Here is a 15,247-nt window from a genome sequence, read left to right as displayed (position 1 = left end):
ATTCCTCATAAGTGGAGAAGAAGATCAAATTCCAGTTGATTTGATGATTTTGTGGTGAGTTATTTCTCCATCCTTTCCATACCTTTAGCCCCTTTTGCAAATTCTTTGCTTTTGCCTAACAGATATAGGTTTTCAATTTTTATAACATTTTTTTAAAAGATGATACCATGGCGATTTTAACTTTCAAGATGAGAGAACATAATTTTTTACTTATAAATGATATTTGTGTTATGTATTGTAGTTAAATCATTGTTGTCCTTTTCTTTTTGAACATTTAAATTTGACGAATTAACTAAAATTATATTAGAAATTATCAGATTTAAATTCCAATTTGGGGTTAAGAATTTGCAAGATTATCTTTAAAGACAATGAAAAGACATGATATCTCTTCAAAATCTTACATTTTCAATCTTTTTAATCCTTTAAAGGTTTATTATTTGATTTGCGTTCTTCAATTTTGCGTATTCTATTTTGATATTCTTCGTATTTCATTTGTCAAGATGGTAAGGGTTTATTAAGGGTTTCTAGCAATGTACTGATTGTGAAGATGAGTTTTTTTCCAGACAACATTCTTCATTCGACAACTAAGGTATGAATTGAATCAGTGGTCTCGAGCTTCTTCTCAGGTCCATGATTGTGATTGATTTTTTTTTCACAATCATTTAGATATTGAATATATTAGCCTCATTGGTTTTGAATTTAAGTTTGAATAATATTTAACTATTTAGGTAAATTGTTTTGACTGATTATTTCAAAATTTGAATTTTTGAAATTTATATCAATTATGGATACTTATCAAAGTTGTCTAAATTGTAACGTATTTCCAAATTTATCAAGATAACTTATAATAAAGTTTTAATTGCTTCCAAATTTTGTGTTAGTTTCCATAATTTTCGACAATCACATTAATTTTCAAGTTTCTCAGAATTTGTTCTTCTTCTTTTTTTGTAGATCATTCCACTTATTCTGCAGGTATGTAAACTAGATTAGATTGTTATGTATTTTAAATGCTTAATCGCACTTTTTTTAATCATTTTTCTGTATTTTTTGTGATTGATTTTTTTTTTCACAATCATTTAGATATTGATTATATTATGAATATATTAACCTCATTGGTTTTGAATTTAAGTTTGAATAATATTTAACTATTTAGGTAAATTGTTTTGACTGATTATTTCAAAATTTGAATTTTTGAAATTTATATCAATTATGGATACTTATCAAAGTTGTCTAAATTGTAACGTATTTCCAAATTTATCAAGATAACTTATATTAAAGTTTTAATTGCTTCCAAATTTTGTGTGAGTTTCTATAATTTTCGACAATCACATTAATTTTCAAGTTTCTCAAAATTTGTTCTTTTTCTTTTTTTGTAGATCATTCCACTTATTCTGCAAGTATGTAAACTAGATTAGATTGTTATGTATTTTAAATGCTTAATCGCACTTTTTTTAATCATTTTTCTATATTTTTTGTGATTGACTTTTTTTTCACAATCATTTAGATATTGATTATATGATGAATATATTAACCACATTGGTTTTGAATTTAAGTTTGAATAATATTTAACTATTTGGGTAAATTGTTTTGACTGATTATTTCAAAATTTGAATTTTTGAAATTTATATCAATTATGGATATTTATCAAAGTTGTCTAAATTGTAACGTATTTCCAAATTTATCAAGATAACTTATATTAAAGTTTTAATTGTTTCCAAATTTTGTGTTAGTCTCCATAATTTTCGACAATAACATTAATTTTCAAGTTTCTCAGAATTTGTTCTTCTTCTTTTTTGTAGATCATTCCACTTATTCTGCAGGTATGTAAACAAGATTAGATTGTTATATGTTAAATGCTTAATCGCACTTTTTTTTAATCATTTTTCTGTATTTTTGTGTTGCTGATGATGATTTAAATTTTTCGAATCTAATCTTATTAATGGATCTATTCTTGATGTCTTTGAAAGAGTGATGCTCTTACTGATTTTTTTTATTTTTTATTTTTTGTTTTTTTCATGATAAGCCCTAATTTTTATGCAATTGCGGGAGTCTGAATCTTCTTCGAACACAAGAGGTAAGTTTAATGTTATCGTTTTTTTGGTGTTTTTTGATCCGGTATAATGATAGTATTCATCATTTATGCTAATCTCTATAATTTTTAAGTTATTTTTTTTTTGGCAAATCAAACTATGATATTTTTTGAAATTTGAAAATCTTTTTTTTTTACTAATAAATTTTGTATTGTATTAATATGTATTAATGATTCTTTTGTTTTGTTTTTTTATTTTTTCATGGTTAACCCTAAATTTTATGCCACGTCGGACATGTTAATCAAAAATTTTAGTTTTATTGTTTTTTTTTTTCCTATTTTTTATCCGATATACTGTTTGGTTTCATCCTTTATGCTCATTTAATTTTGGATGTATTTTTTAGTTACTAATAAATTTGGTATTGTATTAATTTCCAGAAAATTTGTAGTGTTTCTATAAATAAATTCATTTACGTTTTTTGAAACCCCTCCTTTTGTTTGTTTTATATTTTTTCCCTCTCTTATGAGTTTGTTTCTATGTCGGTTGGTTTTGCTTGGCAAGGTTAGACTTTCCTAATAAGTTTGCTTGATTTACGGGATTGGATATTAATGATTTGATTTTCAGATTTTAAATTTTGAAGTCAATCATTATTTTAAATTTAAATTTTGAAGTAAACCATTATTATGTTTGATTTTAAATTTTCAATTTCGAAGTCAATTATTATTTTAAATTTAAATTTGAAAGTTTGCCATTAATGTGCTTGATTTTAAATTTCGAATCTGTAAATTGAATTTAAATTTGAAAGGTTAGATTTTCCTAATAAGTTTGCTTGATTTACGGGATTGGATATTAGTGATTTGATTTTCAAATTTTAAATTTTAAATTTTGAAGTCAATCATTATTTTAAATTTAAATTTTGAAGTAAACCATTATTGTATTTGATTTTAAATTTTGAATGCTTTGAAATCTTGATGTTTTTTTATGAGATGCTTTGACTATATTATTTGTAATTTTAGGGATGCTTCGAGTCTTCTTCGACTATTGTTTTTGTACTCGAGTTGCATATCTAATTCAAATTGTGTTTTGTAATTTTAGATGATGAGCTTCTTTCAGACTCCTTCCCCTACAAGGAACTCTTGAATGGGATCCTATGAGAAGTTGAAGGAAAGGTATATCTTGCACCGTTCTTTATCTATATCTATATATCTATATATCTTAAATGGGATCCTATGGGAAATTGATCTCTATTCGATTCACTGATGTATATTCTTCTCCTCACCATTTTTTTCCATTAATCAACTCATGTGTGCTCTTATGTTTGATACCCGATCTTATTCCAGGGATTAATATCCGCTTGAGTAACCCAATCTAAGTCTGATTTTTTTCGTTAACGATTCAGGTAAACTTTCCGATTTGGGTTTTCTGCAAGGCTAATCATCTAAATTAATTTGTTATTTTTATGGTTTACATCCTAAACCCCAGTTTTACAGTACTCGTGATAATCTTTCTTCGTTTTTTAGAATCTGATCAAATTGGGCCATAATCTGAAGAAATGTGTTTAAGCTACAACAAGGTGTGTATAGCATTATGATTGATATTATAAAAAAATAACTATAATAGTTTCTCTTCCTATAATTTTGTATAGCATTTATAAAATGATTACAGGTATGATAACAAAATATAAAAGCTGCTCTTCCTGTCTTTTGTTCGTTTCACGTATCTTCGCTAAATCAATATGTTGGAAGGTTTGTGTATGTAGAATTAGTCTGGATACGCCCACGAAAAAAAATGCCGATTGATATTGTATTTCTCATCATAGTATGAAGGCTATGGTTAAGGATAAATGATAGATCTTCAAAGGGGTCGATGCTTTTCAAACTAAAATAGTGCAAGACATTAAGTAGGCTACTCTCTGGTGGATGATTAACAGATCGATAGGCGTCAATCTCTCAATCTGGTCCACTTTCTCTGGTTTAGACTTTGGTTAGTGTATGTGTATAGATAATTTTTTTAAAGTGATTGGATGTGTAATGGGGTAAGAGTATTTTGGATGTATCTTAGTGTGTTTTTTTGGAAGCTTAATTGTTGTTTGTATGCCTCTTTTGGTGATTAATAAAGTTTGGTTTACTAAAAAAAAATGCAATTTCAACTGTTTTTACCTAACGGGTGATTTGCTTTATATTTATCTCTAATTGCTCAAGTAGGTAAACTTTGAAAAATTGTTTAAAGACGGACTTATGATTAGTTTGTTTGTATTTATTTTATGTATAGATGTCAAAAGATATTTAGAGGATAACCTGTGATTAACTCGATTAAAACAGGTTGTGATGAAATGAGTCTTTTTTTTTTAAATGGGTCTTTTCAAAATTGGTGAGGCTGTGGTATAAATGAAGCTTTTCAAAATCATATTAGATATTACACACTCAGAATAATAATATTGAGGGTTAAATGTATGTAACCCTATAAATATAGAGGTGTACTTTACTTTAATTTTTTTCTATTATAGAAATTCCAAAAAGTGATGGTATTTTTATTGTTTCCTCTATTATTTTCTCTATATAATATAGAATAGAGGTTCCAATGTAAATGCTCTAAATATAGACGTTTACTTTACATTCTTGTTATTATGGCTCTTTACAACAAGAAAAAGTTTAAGAAACCAATTAAAAATTTATGATGGAGAAAAGGAAAAGAGAATACTTTAGATGTTAAAGTGTTATTTTTATACTTTTATTTGTTATAAATTAAATTTTCCTACCCGGAAAATTTTCGGGTTATAACCTTATTTTTTTCTATAACACTAAAAGGGATTTATAGCAAATCAAGTGTTGGAGGGTAGCCAACCAGTTGATATCTCTAAGAACCCGTTTGAGTTGTTCTTACACTTAAGTAAGAATCTATTTTTTTCAAATTAATTTCATGTATATAAAACAGTAATTAACTCTTTTGAGTTAATTACTGTTTTCGTCTTGTGGTTTGTTAAAAATCATTATTTCAGTCCATTAGTTTAAAAATTGCGATTTCAGTCCATGTGGTTTCACTTTCGTGACCATTTCAGTCCCTGTGGTTTCACTTTCATAACCATTTCAATCCCTTTATTCTGTAAGTACAAGGACTGAAATGGTTACGAGGTGGACTAAAATGGTTACGAAAGTGAAACCACAAGGACTAAAATCGCAATTTTTAAACTAATGGACTGAAATAGTGATTTTTGACAAACCACAGGGACGAAAACAGTAATCAACTCTTTTTAATAATCTAGCAATAGAGCTTTAAATTCTAAGTTGTCCTGATTGGAATTGATAATGTCAGAGGATGAATGCGATAGTGGAGTTAAAGAAGACATCATGAAAACATCATGAAGGTTTATTTGATAAAAACTTAATTTGTAACGAACATTATGTAGATGTACTATTGGGACGAGCTCAACTGTCTCAAAATATTAAGCTTAACAAATCACACTTTAATGCTTCTACGTTTAAATTATTTTATGTGTTTAGTTGGTGTTTAGCCACCCGCGAAGCTCGCGGGGTCTTAGGCTAGTTTGCATATATTGTAGAATTCAGGGGCGAATCTACGTTAAAACATCGGGTTCATAGAAACTCAGTCGGTTTGTAATTTTTAGAAAAAACATGTATAGAAAATTTAGTAGGAATCAATAAATAAATTGTGGGTGAACCCAATAAATAAAGTTGTCTAGTGTTTAACCGGTAAGGAGCGTTGTTTCCAACCTTTAGTTCGATTCCCACGTCAACTCGGTTTTTTGTCTTTTTTTTTTAATTATAAACCCATATTAGGATAAATTAAGGGTCGAAATATTAACACATGGCAAAAACTTATTTACACATGGTGTATACAGGCAGTATAATGTTATACGGCCCGTATAGAATTTAAAAAACTAACAAAGTCTTTGTCAGTTTTTTTAATTCCATACGGGCAGTATAACATTATACGGCCCGTATACACCATGTGTAAATAATTTACCTGGCCGTATACAATGTATACGAACGTTATATACGGGCCGTATACTTTTATACGGTCCGTATTCTTCGAAAATTAGATTTTTCTCAAAGTATTTAAGGGATTTAAGGTGTCAATCACAAGAGACATTTTACAGTCGTGAGGTGCTCAAACCTTTCTAAAAGTAGAAAAAAATAAAACATTAACAAGTAACAAAGATTGAAGAACAAAAAAACGTGTCGTATGACTGTAATAAAACGGAAGCTATCAACGCAGGATTAGGGCATGGTGTTATTCTGTATTTAATACTTACAGAATAAAAGGAAGGGTGAGGCATTTGATGAGAGTTGTAAGGAGTCTGAGTCTTCGGTTTCATCAGCCTGTACCGAAGAAACCAAATTCGCAACAATGAGTCTGAGTCCATTGTTGTTCGTGAATGTTTCGAATCATCATAGAAGACGTGTCGGGTTCTTCTGCTAGTGGTCGGGCTTCCAGTGCTCACACAGGGTGATAAACAACGCTGATATGAACACAAACCAACTGTTTTATCTTGAGTCGTCGGGAAAACTTTTCCTCAGGGGAGGGTGAGTAGTATGAGTCTGAGTCCATTGTGGTTCGTGAATGTTTCGAATCATCATAGAAGACTATCAGGATTTTGTTGGTTTGTTTCCAGGTAGGGTTTAGAATGTTTGAAGTATTCTTGGTTCAATACCAACTCTTCTGAAAGACAAGAATACAACGTTCATGTATGTAACACCTCGTAAAAACACGTCCAATGATGTATTGACACGTTTAATAAACCCTAATAAAGTCAAAAGTTGAATCTGAGGGACTAATTTTGCGAAAAATCAAAAAAAAATTGATTATAGAAGGACTGGAAATGTTAACATGCTTATTATAAACCTCTGAATAACATTACATGGTAATCATATTCACAAATGGGCCACTTGTTGATCGAGAATGGCCGTTTGCATAATTGATTGAAAGTTTGCGCGTCAAAGGGTTAAAAGCGTCAACATGTTATTCTTACCTCTGAGTGACCTTTTAACAAACCGAGAGCTTCATGATAATTGATTATACTCTCGGGAATGCCAATTATTGGCCATTTAGGGCTTTTATGCCTTTAAGTGACGTTACGCGCAACTTCGCAAGTTTAAGGGGTTAAAAGCGTCAATATGTTTAATTATACCTCTGAATGACCTTTTTACGAACCTGTAGCATCGTGATGTTTAATAATACTCTTAAGAATGCCTAACATGGATTAGATAAGGCTTCGATGCTATTAAACGATGATTTGCGCAAGTTTGCGCATTAGAGAGACCAAAAGCGTCAACTTTTGAATCTACCCTTTTGGTGACCATTCAAGCGAACGAGAGCGTAGTAATAACTAAACACATGCTTGGGAATACCCATTATGGGCCATGGAAGGCTTGAATATCATTAAATGACATTCCACGTTACTTTGTGCGATTAAAGGACTATTTGCGTCAAACTGCAAAAGTATATTGAATCGGATGGTAGCGATCATTACGGAACTTGAATATAAGTTAAAATACCATAAATATCCTTTACATAGCTTAGAAATAGGCTTTGAGGGGTCCGACATGCAAAAATAAACTTTTTTGTCAAAAAGGGACTAAACGTCAAAAAGTGCATAAGTTTGCATTTTCGCGCGTATATTACATTCTGAATATATCCGGACATCCAAAAATTTATGTAATCACTAAAATATTTTATTTTAGTGTTTGGCATGATAAAATTCCATTCGTCGCGTAATTTGGATCGTTTTTCGCGTCTGTTCGTGTTTCGTCATAATTAGCCGAACGACGCAACCGTACGGCCAAACGAACCGACATCCGGCATATTTCTGAGCATGTTTCATATCCCTTAGGTTTAGGCATCATTGTAGAGCCTTGAAAATGGCTTAACAAGCTTTAAATGTGTCAGAAATAACATTTATCATATGCAGGGGCTGAAATTGTAATTCAGCAAACTGTTTCTAATCTTAACAACTTTCAAAAGTTGTTTTAAAACTGCAACCATCTGATTCAGAAGTCAGAGGGACTGAATATGTTTTTTTTATAAGATATATGGGTTTAAGGAGCTGATTACAAAGAACAGGGACTGAATCTGCAATTCTGTCCAAATTTTTATAAGATATATGGGTTTAATTACTGGTTTTCGATAGTATTGGTTTCCCACTCTCATCCAAACCATCAAATTGAAACCTTGGGCTGCACATAGAATGTAAATAGCTGTATTAACACCTGTTATGATCCATTGAACTCTTGAAACACTTGGCATCATCCTATTCCATCTAAATAGGGGTGTAAACGGGCCGGGCCGAGCCCGAGCTCGACCAGGCTCTAGCTCGGCTCGTTAGGTTTTTATGAAGCTCGAGCTCGAGCTCGGCTCGGTTCGAGCCTACTTTTTTGAGCTCGAGCTCGACTCGCGAGTAAAACCCAAAGCTCAAGCTCGGCTCGAACTAATTCAAGGACAACCTTAAACGAGCTAAAAGCTCGACTCGAGCTCACTTCAACATCGCTTAAACGAGCCAAAGCTCGGCTCTAGCTCGGCTCATCAAGGTTATCATCATTATTAATATATTATATATAAAAAATTAAAATTTTGTATGGGCTCGTTTAGGCTCGCGAGCCTGAACAAGCTTTGTATTTCAGTCTCGAGCTCGGGCTCGATAACAAAACGAGCTCTATTTCAGGCTCGAGATTGGGCCCGGGCTCGTTAAGTCTCAGCTCGTTCGAGCTTTTAACCGAGCCGATCACGAGTGGCTCTCGAGCCTCTAGGCTTGTTTACACCCCTACATCTAAATTACTATAAATATGCCAAGATGTTTCACTTGCACTTGCACCAATTCATTCAAAGCTGCTGTATCTCCAAGCCAAGGAGGACCCTGAGCTTTTAGGAACCTCCATTCAGTCCTTTGGTCCCTTTGTAAGTGCCTCTTATGGCTAGTTTGTTTTATTTGGCGATTAAAGCCGAAAAGTCAAGCGTTTACGATAAACGCTTTGACTTTTAAGCGATCAAGCCATTGTTCGCAACGAACATGGCTACGTGATCGTAATTAGGTAGGTATTAAACCTTCAAAAGGGCACCTCCTAATTACCACGTTTGCTTAGTTAATTGTCGGGTCAAAGTAATTAAAATAAAAGTCAAATGAGTCGGTTTATAATTAAAATTCATAACTAACGATGTAAAAGCAATAAAATCAGTTTTATCACTTTAATAACTTGGTAAATATTAATTGAACATGTCTAGGCATGTTCAACCCGACAATTCTGAGTTTAGGCTCGGTTCGGAACCGAAAGTCGCAAAAGTAGACTTTTGCTTTGACTTTCAGTTGTGACCCGATTTAGCTTAGTTTAGACATGCCTTAAAGTTCCATTAGGACCAGGTTATAAGTTAGTATAACCCTCTGAGATTATACAACTTGGTTCCTAATTTATCCGATTCATTTGCATGTTTCCGTTATATGCCTAAATGTTGACCATTATGCCCTTTTGAACTTAAAACGATATTTTTGAAAATGTGAGAGGATAAAAACCTTTGTTACTGAATTATAAACTTGTCCTAAAAATTTGACATCAGTTTGAGGTCTAGATTAAGAGTTATGCTTAATAGCGTAAATTGAAAACTTTTTATTAATTAAACGACATATTTGGCATAAAGCCTATTTAAACCCAAATTTCGATACCAAACTTTTTACCCAATGATTTAATATAATATTTTGGGATTTTTGAAGATTTTTATTTATTTTTAAGCTGAGCATAACATAGGGTTCTTGCTTTAATTCGGTAATTGTCGGTTATACCCTTTTTTGCTAATAAAATGAGTTTTACATAATCTTTTGATACCAAACTTTTTGCTACTGATTTTATATGATAAATAAAATATTTTGAACTTTATAAACTGATCAAAAACTCAGATTTCTTATTATAACCCGAAAATCGCTTAAAACCAATTTTTACGCGTTTTAAACACATAGTATGTATTAAAACTATTTTTATCATATAAGACTTAATACCTACGGATGTTTTAAGTAAATTTTTATACTTTAACAGTAAGAAAAAGTTTTGAACCCAGATTTCCAAAATTGACCTTTAAAGCTTATGTGAAATTACCAAATTGCCCCTACGGTGCATAGTTTGGTTATAAATGATAAATTTCACATATATGCAATACCCTACTGATGTAACTTATTAAATTAAATATTTTTACTGATCTTTTCAGACCTGAACCTCAGATTTATATTTAATCTCTTTTATAACCTCTAAAATGACCAAAATACCCCTACGGGGCTTAATTTGAGTTTAAATCCGCTTTGGGTATAATGGAAGGTATCCTACTGATATCACAACATATTTAAGGCATATTAACTTAGGAAACCTATTCATGACTCATTTGTTTACCCGTTATGCATTTTTCGCGTTCGGTGCGGTTTATGTAACTAGTTTGCATAAATTAACCGAAACGGGTCAAACCTTATCATTTTTATCTCAAATTCCAGAATGTGTTTAGTTTACCCATATTATACAAGTCTTCAAACTTTTTGGATCTAAATCACATTCTATTCTGGTCTTCGCTTAATCATGCGTTTTGAACCGTATACCTTTCTTTAAAACTAACCGGTCTAAGTTTAAACTTAAGTAAGACCCGTTAGGAATCTAATAGGTTAATTAAAACATTCGTTCCAGATTTAGGAGACCAGTAAAAGATACTTGCACTTGCTGATTTGTACGGCTGGGATAAATTTGTATAAATTGCTCAGGTAAATACTTTTAACTTATTTTCCCTTTTACGGGCTTGGGGTACGGTATATAAAATACCGCTTGGTCGGGCATTGAATTGTTAATCATATAAAGGTTAATTCATTGAGATGACCCGTTTAAACTGTTTTGTTTTCTTAAAGCCTTTGGGGGGGGGGGGTTAATGACCATGTCCCGGATATCCTTGGCATCATTTATTGAAATGGTCACGACCTAAGCACGGGGTGTAGGCATACACCTGCCAGTGCATATATATAAAAAGGTATAACCACCGGTTTGAGAATAACTCGCCGCGGGATTATATCATGTGGTGTGTCTATTAATCTTTAACTCGGTATTCAGCCCGGGCTACTGAACGTATAACAAACATGTAATTCTTTTACAAGTTTATATATAAATAATTATCCCAAGCTATAAAAGATATTTTGTGCCTTGTGCATTCAAATCAATTTTCCTAAACATTTTCAAAATGAGTCGGTTAATTGTATTTACCAGTGAAAACTGGCGTATTTTCCCAAAAAGGTTAAGTGCAGGTACTGATCGTAATGGGCTGGCTACTCCTAGCATCAATAAAGAGTCTTGCAAGCTTAGATGTTTAAGAATCTGTTGAACAATGTTGCTTTTATCTTTGATCCGCCTGTGGATCCCTTTTATAACTGTCACGATACTCCCACCGGGCCCACCGGTAATACGCGGAAATATTGGGGTGTGACAATGTATCACAAGAAATGACCGATCTAAGGCAGAGACCTTATTCAGATACATAAATTCATCACCGGTTTCTACAGCACAAGCACATACACAATTTGTTGGAAGAACCCAACACGTCTTCTGCTAGTTACTCTTTTCTTCGATTTCAACAAATCTTTCAAGGTCTTAAGTGATGGACAATTGGTTAAAAGATGTAGAAGAGTTTGTGCAGAGATCTTTACGTACAAATTTGCATCATCCTTACGGTTACAAATGAAGTATTAAAAGATGTTAGTTTCTTGACAGTATGGTTTCTCGACAAATGAAGTATTATCTGACAAATGAAGTATTAAAAGATGTTAGTTTCTTGACAGTATGGTTTCTCGACAAATGAAGTATTATCTGACAAAACTCAAAACAATTGTAATCTTCCCAGTAATCATCTATAACAAGTGTGAGCTCGTGTATTGGACCCTGGCGTAGCAACAAAACTTGGTGTAAATCATTCATGTCCATGTTTTTCCTTGTACTTGCTACATCAGATGTTAGCTCGGAAGTTCTATTACACAAAGTAAACCGAAGGCTTGGAATATTGGTCCACTTGTACCTCCATTCCCTAGAGAAAATACCTATCCTTGCTGCCTCTTCGGTTGGTAAAAGACATAGGATGGTTTCTAATACAGGCTCTTTTAGAAAAGTGTTGGGATTCAAGGGTTTATGAGTCAAAGTTAACATTCAGATTCAGATTCAGATTCAGAAAGCAGATGATTTTGTACTTCGTTTATTCTCTTTAATCTATTAGAACGATCCTTGTTTTGTCACGTACATGGGTTTAATTCCCAACATCCTTGTTTTGTCACGTACATTTCGTAAGAAACTTTTCGTGCACTGAACCTTCAGTTGTGTACGCAAATTCACCACCTGAAGGGGTATGGTCCCAAAAAGCCGCGCAAACCTCAGTTGAGGTTGCGCGTGAGACCATACTCCTTATTTTAATAAACTTCTTACTGAGAGCCTCGCGCGACCTACACCACTTTCCGATTTGTGTCGCGCAAGGCATAGCCCACAAGAAGCTCAGATATCAGCACTTAGCATAAAATAATGGAACACATGGACATACTAACCCCGCGCGGGTTAGTTAGATGCCCAACAAGAACCACACAGGAGGGGAGCGCAAGGCTACCTCCGGTGGTACACAAGGTACAAGTGGCAGTAAAAGGAGCCAATGAGCGTCCAGCAGGCTCTGCTCAATCGTGCGCCACGATCGTCTGACGAGAAGTACTCAAGGACGCCTACATGGCACCAATCAGGGGACGGAGACATCTGTCCCACGATCTCCACTTGTCTGCTGATGGCAGAAAAGCAGCAGGGCCGACAACAACGACACGTGGCTCCAATCAAGGTGCGCCAGCACCAAAGAGTTTCTAGAAGCCACTAAACGGTCGACACTAGAGAGACAAAGAGCATATCCGTTATGCTGTCCATTTCTGGCCCAAGGCCCATCAACCCATATCCTCTTACACCCCTCCGGCTATAAAGAGAGACCTCATTCCACAGGTTAAACATTCTATTCCCTCTACTCTCACTCTTAGCACTTAATTATCATCTCAAAGCAGTCGCTTATTCTCACGCCGGAGCCTGGTTAAGAGGGAAACCCCCACATTCCCCTCTTAACGAGTAACGGTGTTCTGTTTTGCAGGATTATACATCAAGTCGGAGCTCAAATATTCATTAGAAGATTAACCACTATGATAGGAACATAAACCAAACCGATTAGTATCCTTAATCAGTTCAGTGTTTCTTCATTGGCGCCCACCGATCTTTTCTATAACCACCTTCATCTTCTTTTATTTGAGCTTTTGACATCTTTTCTTCCTTCGACCATGGCTGGTCAAGGAACCATTCCAGAGTTCGGCTTCGGAGCCAACTCTAACGCGGCGTTGGGTGAAGGAATCCAAAACTTCCAAGCCCAACAAATCGAAGAAATTGGTGAAGTCGACGGAACCAATACTGGGGGCCCGCGCGGGAGCATCACCCGCATCACTCAAGTGGTCACCCCAGGGAACAACGGAGAAGGACCTTCGAACCCAGCGCCAGCTCAGAATGTTTCGGCATTATTAGGCTTACCAGAGGGCGAAACCCCAGCCTCATGGTATGCCAAAAACATCGCCACCATCAATGCAGCGTACCAGTCGCTGATTGCGCAACAAGCAGTTTTGACGGCAGAATCGTCCTTAGTGACTCCCCTAAGTCAAGGGGCGCGCCAGATGCCTCCACCGCCCAATCTCCAAGGCAGAATAAACAGGCCTCCCCCTACCAGACGTTTGAGCGTACACGACACGCGCGACACAAGAGGGGAAACGGACAGTTATCACGACTATCCGTCAACCCTTCAACGAGGCCCTGTTCACAGCCGGCTCACGCCGCGCAACATGAACAACGAATGGGAAGAGACAGACCCGAACGATCCGACTTGGGTAGATGACGAGGGTTCGTCAGTCTTTAACCGCTTGCCAAAAAACCACGAGTACTTCAAGCCGAGACAGCACATCGGGTACACAGAAGAAGCTGAAAGAGATTTCCGCCTGGCATACCGACCAGCGGGAGCTGCGGAACACTCCAAGTTCATCCCGAAAATTGCACTCGCGCCGCTTTCACGAGAGAAGCTACCCCCGACTGTCGGGAAATTCAATGGATTGACTGATCCAGATGATCACGTCAGAACATTCACAAGTGTAGGCTGCATGGGAGGTTGGAACATGCCCATGTGGTGTCACTTGTTTATTCAAACTCTTACCGGGGCGGCTCGCGCCTGGTTCGATAGCCTTCCACCTGGAAAGATTAAATCGTGGGTAGATTTCAAGACGCAGTTTTTGAGCTACTTCAGCCAACAACGTCGCTACCAGCGCGACACAGCCGAAGTAGAAGATATTTGGCGAAGAGATGGTGAAGGTCTGGAGGACTTCATGACCCGTTTTAACAAGGAATGTTTGGAGATAGGCGGCGTCAGTGAACAACTCATGCGTTGCCACTTCAAGAAGGCCATACGTTGTGATAGTCTCATCAGAACTATCACAGGTAAAGATGGAATGCCAACAGAATGGGACAAGCTCATGGACGCAGCGAAGATCGTGGCACAAACAGAAGAATCCCTGAGTGGGTACAAATCTGGTTATGATACTAAAGAGCACCACTCATCTCATCACTACTCAAAGGATTACTCGCGCGATTATAGTAGACATGAGAAAAGGAAGAGATACTCCGACTGGAGTTCAAGATCAAGCGAGCACAAGAGCAGGCGTTGGGAGGATACTCACGCAGCAAGCGACAAAGCACGATACATGAAGTCAGACAAAGAGGATCACCAAGAAAGAAAGTGGACTCAGCTAACCAAGACACCGCTCGAAGTCCTCAACACAGAGAAATTGGATCTCAAAGATCCACTACCAATGCGTAGCAAGAAAGGCCAAGATCTCAACCTGTTTTGCGAATTCCACAAAGACGCAGGCCACTTGACTAACGGCTGCATCCAACTGCGCATACAAATCGAGAAAGCTCTGAAGAGTGGCAAGCTGGACCACCTACTGAAGAGTGTGCGCAAGGACATCAAGAAGATACAGAGAAATGGGTGATCACTGGTCTCGCCACATCACCTATCAAGAATAAACACCGGAAAACCACCGCGCTCGACGGCAGTCAGCGTTCAGGTGGCTTAATACCGTGAAGAATCAAAATTCCACCACACTAGACAGCAGTCAGTGTTACCAGGTGGTGTGCGAAAGA

This window comes from Helianthus annuus, chromosome 5 (assembly GCF_002127325.2).
Source record: "Helianthus annuus cultivar XRQ/B chromosome 5, HanXRQr2.0-SUNRISE, whole genome shotgun sequence".
NCBI classification, from domain to species: Eukaryota; Viridiplantae; Streptophyta; class Magnoliopsida; order Asterales; family Asteraceae; genus Helianthus; species Helianthus annuus.
This window is presented reverse-complemented; position numbering follows the sequence as displayed.